The 10,867-nt window shown below is 39.9% G+C and overlaps 1 pseudogene across 1 annotated transcript; it reads right to left on the bottom strand.

Annotated features, from left to right (window-relative positions):
- Positions 1 to 7,948: 7,948 nt before the first annotated feature.
- LOC307049799 (protein SREK1IP1-like) lies at positions 7,949 to 8,463 on the bottom strand (annotated as a pseudogene). Its single transcript has one exon. The product of its transcript is annotated as a protein SREK1IP1-like (transcript).
- Positions 8,464 to 10,867: the final 2,404 nt, after the last annotated feature.

The following is a 10,867-nucleotide window of genomic DNA, read 5'->3' as shown; positions in this document are numbered from 1 at the left end:
TGAATGGCCCTCTTGTCCTTGGAAATCCCAGGCCCCTATCCCATTCCTTAGCTCAGGATGGCATATATACCTCATTTTATCTTTCTTTCTCTCACCCTTTCATGCATGTGAGGTCTCTGACCCTCTTTATGTATGTGGGATTCCCTTATGGATAGAATTAAATTTGATTTTCTCCTATTAATCTGTCTCAGATCAATTTAACTCTTAGACCAGCCAGAAGAAACTAGAAGTGTTCTTTCCCTAGAAGGGAAAGTTTGCTTCCTCCCCAATACCTACTTTAGAGCCCATGAAGTGTCTGATGATACCAGCCTTTGACATTTCCAAACACTGGGAAGGGCAAAGTCTTCCTGTCCCCAAAGCAAAATGCCTTATATAAGTGTCCAATCTCTCTCTAAGCAAAGTTCTTATTTCGACACGAATTATATAGGAGGGGAAGGCCTCAAAAAACAAATGAGCAACTTTTTAAAAAGCTTTCAGAATCAAATGTAAATTTCATTAAGAAAAGTAATGGAAATTTTATGGCTGGTGCACAGATAAATTCATTGCTGCCTCTTAATTCATCAAGCACACATACAAGAGTGTATGCCAAATTAATTGGAACTAACAGCCTCTTAGAAACTCTAACCAGCTGCAGACTCAGGGTAAACTAGTTGGAACGAAACAAAGAACCCCTCCTCTTCTTCATCCCCCTTCTTCTCCCAGGTGCTGATTTGAACTAAAGGTTAAGCTTTCTCAACTCTAAAAATGTTGAACAATTTTGTTCTTCCATGACTGCCAAGCACTCAGCTGCTGTTCAGGCCCAAGCAGGGTCCCAACTAACACAAATGAGGTTTCTTTGGGTATTAGGAATCCCAATTCTATTTTGCCATTGCTATAAAGACACAACTGAAGAATTCTTGAAAAGGAGGATGTTCTAACTAACACACTTATATTAGATATTGTTCTGATCCAGATGCACAGGTTAGGGGAAGGAAAGTTGAATGATTCACTTCTCATTACTCTCTAGGATAACTTGGAAAGAAAGCTCTTAACCTCTTCTTTCAAGCTGATGCTTTAGTTCTTAGACATGGTTTCTAAACCGGCCATTCAGCAGATCCAACAAGAGAACCAAAGTGACTCTAAAAGTCATTACAATTATTTGTTTTTTAAAAAACATGGAGGCCATGCCCTCCCAAAAACAAGTCAGCACTACCTACGTTAATCTGAAATAAACTGTCAGGCAGTTGTAAATATTATTTTATTAGTAAATACTAATTATTCATAATTAACAATTTAATAATATTTATTTGAGGGCTTAGTCTATGCAAGGCACTGTGCTAAGCCTTATACATGTATTATCTCATTTAACCATCACAACAACCTGATGAGATCAGTACTATTATAATTCCCATTTTAAAGATGAGAAAACTGACACTCAGAGAAGTTACATGACTTATCCAAGGTCAGACAGCTAGCATATTTGTTCCAACCCAAAGTTACATTGCTCAGCCATCAAGTGATGGCCTGATAGGTAAAGGTTGAAGGCAGAAGCCTGCAGGTTTTTGCCCTCAGAGAAACCACAGAGGATTTGGATAAGCCAACAGAGCAGCTTTATTTTAACAATATTGTATACTATTTTAAAATATTTTTATAATCATATATATAGTATATACTTGTAATATATATTTATATTTATAGATATTTATAATATATATTTATAATTATTTTTATAATAATTTACAATATTTTAATAATATTTTAACAATACAAGGTGGGTTTGGTCAGAAAGTATCAAGACTGGATTTTGATCCTCCTGTTTGGGATCCAGATCTGATCTCTGAGGCTTTCATCCTCCTGTAATAGCTTTCTTCAGGTTCACCCACATGGAGCGGGGAGAAAACTTCCACATGGTTCTAAAAGGTACTCATTTGGGGTTATTTGTCTCAGAAAGGAAAGACAACATGGAAACTAACAACTCCTTACTTACAGTTACTAGAAGTACTGGGCAGTTACCATAGGAGGGGAAAGTCTTCGGAGGAAAACAACTCCCTACTTTAGGTGACCTGTTCCTTTTGTCCCTCCCCCCATGGGAAGGTCTCAGCTTCCAGAAGGCATCTTTGGGGTAGTGACATTCTGAGCCAATATTGTCCATGGACTGGGGCAGCCTGTTAAAAGTTTGAGGAAGCTTTCCCAAAAAGGGATAAAAATGAACAAATCCTGAATAAGAAGTTATTTTTACTTGCATGATTTTATCAGTTTATCAATATGATAAACATTTGCTGATTGCTTTCTATATGCCAGGTTCAAGGCAAGATGAGTAATCCTAAGTGATTTTTTTCCCCTTTAAATGAAGAGAGTGATGATTTGAATAAGAAATTATAGTCATTTTAAATAAGGGGTTTCTGGGTTGGAACACACAGGTAAATGATTTGATTAGTCTATACTTTTTCAAAGATATATCGAATTGGGACTCTGGAGAATTGATAACTTCAGACTTGCAGTGTTTTGTGTATTTTTTTGTTTTAATTGTGTTTCTGGGTGACTGCTTAATTAGCCACTTGTAGAGAGGGGCAAGAAAGCAAATGCATACTGAGTTTGTTTCAGTGGTGGTTTTGGCGGGGCCTCTACATCAGGCAGAAATTCATTTCTCTGTAGGTATAAGAAAATCTAATTAACGGTGGCTTAAACATATAAATTTGTCTCAAATAACAAGAAGTCTGAAAGTACTTCCAGGGCTGACAGAGAAGCTCAAAACTGCCATCAGATACCAAATCTTCTAGCTTTTTCTCTACCATTCTCAGCATATTGGCCTTCATCCTCATGCCAATTGTCTCCTGGTGTCCAAAGGGCTGCTACATTGCCAACCATCATGTCTGAGTTCCAGAAAGGAATAAGGAAGAAGAGGAAGAAGAGACACCAGCAGATTTCCACTTATATCTCATTGGCCAACACTATCACATGGCCACCCGCTGACTTCAAGGAAGACTAGAAAATTAATATTTGTTTGTTGTTGTTGTTGTCTTAACAGCCTCTCTAATAGAGTCAGAAAAAAGAAAAGAGAAGGAGATTGGAAATGAAACGCTAGTCAGTTACGAAAATCTGTCACTCCTCTCACCTATAAAGAGAGGCCATTTTTTAGGGTTCCTAGATGTTTTTTAAAGGAAGAAATAGGTAAAAAGAGGGAAGTTGCAAGAAATGTAGTATAGTTTAAATGTATATATTATTTTTATTATCCAACAAGAAAGGTTTTTTTCAATGTAGGCACTATAGGTAGAATCTCATTTGGTGCTACCAGCCTTTGAGAGGTCAGGCCAAATGGTGCCCTGCCTTCCCAGTGCTCCCCCAGACCGCCACAGCAAGCCCTGGTTAAGGGCCTCAAAAGCTGTAAACAATAATCAATGTCCTCAAGAAAAATTCATCATGACAGTCTTTGCCACATAAACCAGAAGGAGGGAATCTGAAATCAAAAGGACAGAGAAAGCTCCTGAAAAGGTCTATAAATTATAAAGAGAGATCACTTAATAATGTTCACAAAATAAGAAAGGATAACCCTAAAATACTGGGGGGAGATTATGACTTAAATGTTACTTTGAAGAAAATCACAGATTTTTGCTTTATGCCATTTCCAAATGAGTGTCCTTTTATTTTTTTCCTTGGTACTGGTTAGGTTTTATTTTAACAGGATGTTTCCTCTTCATTTGTTTTTCCAAATATCAGTTATATCAATATTAGAAGTGTAAACAGGTGCAAAATATACAGCACATAGAAACAATCTTCTTAAGTAGCCTATTGCCTAATAAAAGTACGCACAAGGGAGCTGCATGAACAGAAGCCATGGTCTTCCCCTCCTTGAGAAACAAGTTCCCCACAGAACAAGAAACCAGTGGCTGCTTCAGCAAAATGGGAATGGATACTCATGGAGAGTCCTTCTTAGAGTCATCTAGAACTGTGTGACACAGTAGCCATGAGCCACATATGGCTCTTGAGCGCTTGAAATGTGGCTGGTCCAAACTGAGATGTGCTGTAGGTGTAAAATGCATACTAGATTTCAAAGACTTGGTAAGAAAAAAAAAAGGTAAGATATCTCATGAGTAATTTCTTATATTGAATACATGTTGAAATATAAACAGTTTGGACATAGGGAATTAAATAAAACTGTTAAAATTAATATCACCTGTTTCTTTTTGATTTTGTAATGTAGCTAATAGAAAATATGAAATTACACATGTGGCTCATATTTGGGTCTTACATTATATTTTTATCATACGGTGCTGGTCTAGAAGGATGACAACTTACAAAAGTCCATCTGTAACAGATGCTGTTGATGTCTTGTGCCATGTCCCCGTGGCACATTTCTAAATTCACCAGCAGCCTCCAAGGACACTTACATGCATGCCAGCAGGTTCCCAACTCCCCTCCTCAAGGAGATGTCTTTCTGCTTCTCTTCCTGAAGGCCTGCTCGAGGGCCTAGGAGCTTGTCAGGGAGCTGAGAAGGGTCCAGGATGTAATGCTCCCAGGAACAACCCTCAACCAAGAAGGGATGGTGAAAAAACTGTCTTCAGCAGTCCCTCTGTGCAACAATTCTGAAGTGTGTTCTACAGTCTCTCAGGGGGTCTCCAGCAGGATTGAGCCCCCAATGCCCACAGCAATAGCTTGCTCACTAACACAGGTTTTGATTCTTCTCCTTTCCTACCTCACCTTCCCTCACTCATGCTTCCTGGGATCACCTCCCAAATAAACTCCCTGAGCCCCCCAGTGTTTGTCTCAGCTCTACTTCAGGGGGATCAAACGAAGAGAACCATTCAAACGTTTTCACAATCCCTCCTTCTAGGACCCAAGCCAAGTATCCTTTGACTTAAGATGCACACTGAGCTCTTCTTCCTGCGCTATTATCAGAGCTGTCTCTAATTACTATTGTTTTCCATCAATTCATTTAGGATTCCATTGTTAATGGCTTTAAAAAAACAAACAAACAAAAAAGATTCTAGTATAGCTGATCCACTTTGTTATACAACAGAAACTAACACACCATTGCAAAGCAATTATACTCCAATAAAGATGTTAAAAAAGAAAAAAGATTCTGCTCTAATTAAACAAATAGTGAATCATTTGAGTTTGCTTATTTTTTTCTTTCCAAGTAATTTGCTTACATTTAAACTGTACTTCTGTAGTGTTGTCTTAATTATCAAGTCATTAAGGACAGTGATGTGGCACTTTGAAACGTTTTGCTCTGCTTGGGGGCAATGGCAGTTTCTTTGACCTGACAGAATCAAACTGCACAAAACTCTCAAACACATTTCTCATCCGATTTGCAAAAAAAACAGTCACGGCCAGCAGGGCAGCAGTGGTGGTAGGGGACAGTCACCATTCCCTGGGCTCTTTGAACACGGATCAAACAGCAGGTACAGCAGTAGGGTGTTCTGGATGCCCTGACCTGCAACACCACCCTTGCTGTCTGATCCTATGCTGCTTTGATAGTATGATATAGTTTAAAAAAAAAAAAAAAAGGCTTTAGAGTCCAAAAGATCCAGGGCCAATCCTGTCTCCACCACTTACCAGTGTGACATTCTTCCAATCACTCATTCTTTCTGAGCCTCAGTTTCCCTATCAGTAGTATGAGGATGGGGCCTATCATAGAGTGAGCATAAGGGACATTTGGCCCATATTTAAAAGAGTCTTATGTTTAGATTGTTTATACTGTCTTCAAATAAAATCTGTATGTGGATAAACTTTTTTAAGGTTTTTAAAAAAACACCGACTTTTTAATATACTTTTCAGTATTTCTTCAGTCATTTGTACACTAGCAACCTTCAATGCATCCCAGACCTCTCTTGACCCGTTGTGACGAGAATAACAGTTCCTATCTGCCCAGCAGTTCCTTTCATCAATTCACAGGGAGCATTAGAAAACACGAGACTTATTCCAAACCACCTGTCCTCTTCTTTCTTCCTGTCAAGCTCCACACGCACCTCTCCCTGAGGCCTTCCCACTGTGGCCTTTTTGCAATCCCTGGAGTCCCCTGTACTCTATCTTTTCTCTTCTGTCTGGCTCTCAAACTGGGCATTCATGGACTGTCATTCCAGGAACAAAGAGTTGGTGCGGCCTCAGAATGTTCTCCCTCATGAATTATCTCTATGGAAGGACCTGACAGTCTCTTTCCAAACTCCTAGAACTAGACCCTGGGCTCTCTATCCCTGTTAGATAATATATCCAGCAAGTCTCTGGCATGTAGTACTCAATCGTCCCTAGGTTTTCCTCTCTTGTACCTAATACGTTTCTACTGGCCTGAAATCTTCTCAGGAAGCTGGGACTTTATTCAGTGTTTCATTTTATTAGAAATAATTATTGAGTGCCTAAGAAGTGCAGAGCACTTCGCTGGATTTTAAAATAAGGAAGAGGGCTTCCCTGGTGGCGCAGTGGTTAAGAGTCCGCCTGCCAAGGCAGGGGACACGGGTTCGTGCCCCGGTCCAGGAGGATCCCACATGCCGCAGAGCGGCTGGGCCCGTGAGCCATGGCCGCTGAGCCTGCGCGTCCGGAGCCTGTGCTCCGCAACGGGAGAGGCCACAGCAGTGAGAGGCCCGTGTACCACAAAAAAAAAAAAAAAGAGTTAAAAGAGGGCTTATAATATTGCTTTAAAATGATGCCTTTATTGAGTTGGACATGAGGAAATTCTACAGCCTTATTATCAGGACACAGTTGTAGCCAAAACAGTAATTTAGGAATTCTCTTTCACCTTACTATACAGATGAGAACACAGTAATCCTAAAACAAGCTGACCAAGTAGACTTTAAGTTCACTATTATCTATTTAGTTTCATATTCACGGAAACCTACACCTACATACCTGCACACACGAGGTAATCAATACTTACGTGTTGAATGAATTAATAAGACCATACTTATAGACAAGGCCTGAGGTCTGAGAATTGATTGGGGTACTGGCTGTGAGACTGTATTTGAAGGAAGGGAAGTGTGAGGCAGAATATCAAGTGAGTTTTACCAAAGCTCACTGGCCTATGTGCTTTTTTTTCAGGTAAAATTTGTGCTAAACCAATGATAAATAACCTAGCCCGCGTATCACACACACACAAAAAAATCAGTTCTAATGAAGATTTAGCTGTTATCCTCCTAAATAAAAAGTTCTATGTTTGAGGTATCTCTTTAAGACATGCCAATATGGCACATTTGTTAAACAACTCAGGAGTCTATCTTGAAAATCCTGCCCAACACAGCATCATCTCTATGAGACCTACAAGTAGGCTGAACTAGACTTGTCTTTTTAAGCAAGGAAGAAATATTTTGTTACAAAAACCAAGAAGGCAGGTACTAGAAACTCTGCATCTCAGAAAACAGTGAAATTTTGTTATAAATACTTTCATTATCATCTTCCTGCTGATGACATTCATTTAAAAAGTTCTGGTCAAGACCAATAAAGCAGCTTCATCTCCTGTGACATCCAAAAAAAGCCAAGATTTAAAAACAACAGTGAAGAACTTCACTCTCTTTATACATTATCATAGGATATAAAGCTATGAATTTTTTCAGTGTCAAGCGCAAAGCATTATCCCCTACCTCACTTTAACACTGGAATGTGGACACTTAATTCAGCAGTACTCATTAACTGCTACGTAGATTGCCTGTGTTGACTGTAGTAAAGCCATTTACAATCAACTTATGAAGTAATAACACTAGCCAGATACACACACAGAGGAATACCAGAAACAATGAGTTTTGTTGCACAAATATCCATACTTGGGGCATGGCTATCAAGTAATAAGACTGATTCAATACTCTGTAATCATAGTACACTAAAATACTGCCATACAGTAATGGTCCCATATATGAAAAAATGTCTATATGGAAAAGGCTGTGATTTATTGCAAAGCATAATTATATAGCAAATTTCAAGGAAAGTCTAATAATTTTCAAAACCAAATTTTTAAATTTAATGGCTCAGACCAAAGTCTCAGTTACTTTTTGGAGATTTCAGAACTATTAGGGGCAGAGGAATGCTTTTCCTTTTTTCTCTTCTTTTTGTCTTTTTTGTGATGCTTCCCCTTTTTTGACTTACTCTTTTTCTCTTTCTTCTTTTCTTTCTTCTGATATTTTTGTTTCTTTTGTTTTGAAGTGTCCTCTTCAGTAGAACTGGATAAGACCTTTTCCCTTTTTTTTCAACTTGATTTTCTCTTTGCTTTTTGCTTTTTTCTTCTCCTCTTCTTCATTTATTCTTTTTTCTTGTAATGCTTGCAGTTTATTCAGTTCTTCATTCTCTTCATTACTCTCCTCACTACTTGTGCTGCTCACATCCAAAATTATGTCCCTTTTGGGGTCTAATCGAAGAAAATTGCGGCATTCAAAAGTCAGTGACCACGATAGCCACATTTTTTACAGCCTGCTCGGACACTGTGCTTGTTGCAACCTGGAACTGCCATGGCGCTGGTAAAAGGGGTCGCGGGACCCCTGGGCTTTCGAGAGGGTGCTCGCTTCCTGCTGGCTGCAAGGACAACACACAGCTAGGACGGCTTCTCCCTCCAACCCGCACCGCGGCACCCAGGTGACAGTCGGGGAAGGCCCTAAAAGTCTCCGGCGATAGCGGAACCAAGTAGCTGCTGCTCTCGTAGACACCTTTGAATGAAATGTAACAAAGCACTTTAAACCAATGTTCACTAGCTGTGCAGTTTTGAGGGGAACACGCTCTACCTTTCTTAAATGAAGGAGTTCAAGCAATCTAAACACGCCTAAGAAGTATTGAGTAATCCTTGTTCATGAAATAGTATGGAAAATGTCATCCTTTGACAAAAATTAATTTTTAAAATGTTCTGTTTTTATTTTATTTAATTAATGTATGTAGAGAAATATTACATTTCATGTTAGCTAGAGGAAATGCCTTAAAATTTCTGGGATGCCAATTCCCTTTACCTATTCTATCCCATTCTTTTTTTTTTTTTTTTTTTTTTTTGGCTGCATCAGGTCTTAGTTGTGGCACACGGGATCCTCGTTCAGGCATGCGGGATCTTTTTCATTGCAGTGCGTGGGCTCCTCTCTAGTTGTGGTGCACAGGTTTTCTCTCTCAAGTTGTGGTGTGTGGGCTTAGCTGCCCCGTGGCACATGGGATCTTAGTTCCCTGACCAGGGATTGAACCCACATCCCCTGCATTGGAAGGTGGACTCTTTACCACTGGACTGCCGGGGAAGTCCCTCTATCTGATTCTTTTATTTGCATGTCTTTCTGCTCCTTAGCGCAGGTCTACAGTCCAAATATGTTTTTCTCCCTCATCTCTGTCTTCATGGACTTGGAAACAGTTATAAATGTAATGCAGCTTGTGAACCTGTCTTTTCCACACTCACTCAGCTTCTTCTTGAGTACTTGAGTGCTTGGGTCACACCATCAAGAGTCTTTGGCCTTGAGATTTTGTCCAGAATGGCAAAAACAAATCCATAATATCAAAAATAAAAAGTCATCTATATTTGGCATATATTTGACCTGTCAATATTTTTGCTACCCCATTATAATGTCCCCTGATTTCAAAAGAAATACAGTGTGTAAGTAATGGAAAGAAGGGACAATAAGCCACTGGAAAATTCAAGTGCTCCAGATGGCTCCAGTTTTCTATTCCTACCTATGGAATTGGGAAAAATACCCAAAGCATATGTATTACTCTATATATTTTTTTTATATTTGAAAGGACCTTGAAGAGTTTTGGTATTTATATATCTAAAGCATCACACTTTGATGTCCCCCCAGACTGGTAGGCATAGTACACAAATTTTTGTGAGGGATATACTGAATAGGATTCTAGTCTAGGAAAGCCAGTTAGGGTAGAAATGGACACATATGGGGACTGGGGACCTCCATATATTTACCTCAATATTTGACTTGTTGGCTGGTACAGTAGACACTTAAAGTGGGCAGCTTAATCAGCTATCACATGATTTTCTTCAAAAAAAATAACATTGTGCTATAGATGACAGGGGGCAGGAGGTGAGGGGAAGGAGACAAAATGCTGAACCTGGATAATTCAGACCATCTACAGAGAACAAATGCACTAGATGATTACTCAACTCAACTCACTAATTTGGTTGTTGCTGTGATATGCCAAACAGATGGACAAAGTCAACAGCAGGCATGATGCTAGATTCTAGGTTTCGAAGTTTAGTACCTGTTCTTCACAAGGTCAGAACCTAATAGGGACAACCATGAAAAGAAGGAAGGACGGAAGGAAGGAAGGGAAAAAGGAAGGAAGGAAGGGAGGGAAGAAGGAAAGGGGAAGGGGAAAAGGGAGGAAATGAGGGAGAAAGAGAAATAAAAGTGGGGGAGATCGATTCTACGTGGGCGGTTAAGGAAAGAGGAGATGATGTTTAAACAGGCTCTAGAAGAATGTGTCAGCATTCACCCAAAAGGCAAGGTGATAGGGACTTTCCTGGTGGTGCAGTGGTTATGAATCCACCTGCCAACGCAGGGGACACGGGTTCAATCCCTGGTCCAGGAAGATCCCACATACTGAGGAGCAACTAAGCCTGAGCGCCACAACTACTGAGCCTGCGCTCTAGAGCCCGCGAGCCACAACTACTGAGCCCGCACACCCTAGAGCCCGTGCTCCGCAAGAAGAGAAGCTACCGCAATGAGAAGACCACGCACTGCAAAGAAGAGCAGCTCCCGCTCGCCACAACTAGAGAAAGCCCAGGCGCAGCAACAAAGCCCCAGCGCAGCCAAAAAAAAAAAAAAAAAAAAAAAAAGGCAAGGTGATAAAGGTGTTCCAGGCCATGGGAACACTTGGGCAAGATATTTGCATCTTCTGTTCCGTAAAATAGAGCTTGCAGTCTGAATGTACTCTTTGAGTAATGAGAAGAAGAAAGACTGCAAAATTAGTACAACATTCCTGAAAAAAT

Source organism: Hyperoodon ampullatus (genome assembly GCF_949752795.1).
Source record: "Hyperoodon ampullatus genome assembly, chromosome: 3".
Taxonomy (NCBI): Eukaryota; Metazoa; Chordata; class Mammalia; order Artiodactyla; family Ziphiidae; genus Hyperoodon; species Hyperoodon ampullatus.
This window is presented reverse-complemented; position numbering and strand designations above follow the sequence as displayed.